This window comes from Chrysochloris asiatica, unplaced genomic scaffold (assembly GCF_000296735.1).
Source record: "Chrysochloris asiatica unplaced genomic scaffold, ChrAsi1.0 scaffold00045, whole genome shotgun sequence".
In the NCBI taxonomy this organism is placed as follows: Eukaryota; Metazoa; Chordata; class Mammalia; order Afrosoricida; family Chrysochloridae; genus Chrysochloris; species Chrysochloris asiatica.
Window position 1 is genome coordinate 19292188 of NW_006408563.1, and position 1297 is coordinate 19293484.

The following is a 1297-nucleotide window of genomic DNA, read 5'->3' on the forward strand; positions in this document are numbered from 1 at the left end:
AAGGGCAGTTGGGAGCTCCACCAAATGGTCCCCACTACTAACTAACAAGGAGAGCTTCAGGTTCAACAAGAGGTAAGGAAGATACGTCAGCTTGTTCTTATACAAGAGGAAAGTTTGCAGTTCTTCCAGACTGTCTATATCTTGTAGCAGGTCATTCAGGTTACTGCTGCTGACATCCAACCACTGCAAATCAGATATCTGTAGGACAGAGATCAGGACACTGGAAAACACATACGCTGAGATGTCTATAAATATAACTTGCTTCAAATTACTTAATTCAAAGGGAAGCTCAGTTAATACTTGATTGCCAGAAAATGCCACTTTCTCCAGATTTTCATAATCTCCCAGTTCTGGAGGAATGCGTTTCAGAAGGTTGAAACTCACATTGAGTTCTTTCAGGTATTCAAACAACATGAACTAGTTCATGGAGACATTTGCTCTACTACATTGTCTTGTTAGGTGCTGTGGCTTCGGTATCAATTTATAGTGACCCAATTTCTTCTGGAAGACATGTGATTCTCTCAGGTGGGTCTGCTCCTTCAAGGAATCTGGGAGCTCCTTTCACTGCTTCCCTGCGAGTTCAAACACCACGGGGTTACTCTTCCTGTCTCTCTGCCTGGTGAGACAATTCCTCTCCATCTTTTCCAGAAGCCACGCCGGCATCTACAAAACCATTCTTGCAGTACATGGCTTGGGGACGCCTTTTCTCCTACTCTCCAAGATAAAACATATTTTTTAAAGTGTTATATAAATAAATGTATAGCCATAAATCAATGATAGCATGAAAGAGGATAGGAGCGAACAGAGCTTTTTACTTTCCTAGTGCTGAGGTAACAGAAATACTAAAAGTGGGTGACTAAAGAAAAGATTATTTCAGTATTTTGATCGTATAATCCATTCCTTATTAGTTGCTGTTCTTGTTAGGTGCCATCGAGTCGACACCGACTCATAGCAAACTTATGCACAGCAGAATGAAACACTGCCTGATCCTGGGCCAACTTCACTACTGTTGCTACACTTGAGTCCCTTGAAGCTGCCTCTAGGCCAATATATCTCATTGGGGGTTTTCCTCTCCTTCTCTGACCCTCCACCTTACCAAACATGATATCCTTCTCCAGCAACTGGTCCTTTTTGACAATATGTCCAAAGTATGAGAGACGAAGTTTGGCCATCTTGGCATCAAAAGAGCACTCTGCCTGCACTTCTTCCAAAATGGAGCTATTGGTTCTTTTGGCAGCCCATGGCACTTTCAATATTCTCTACTAACACCATAACTCAAAAGCATCAATTCTTCTAC

General features: G+C 42.1%; 1 pseudogene; it reads right to left on the minus strand.

Moving 5' to 3' along the window:
- Positions 1-1205, minus strand: part of LOC102817250 — a 19839-nt pseudogene extending 18634 nt beyond the window's left edge.
- Positions 1206-1297: the final 92 nt, after the last annotated feature.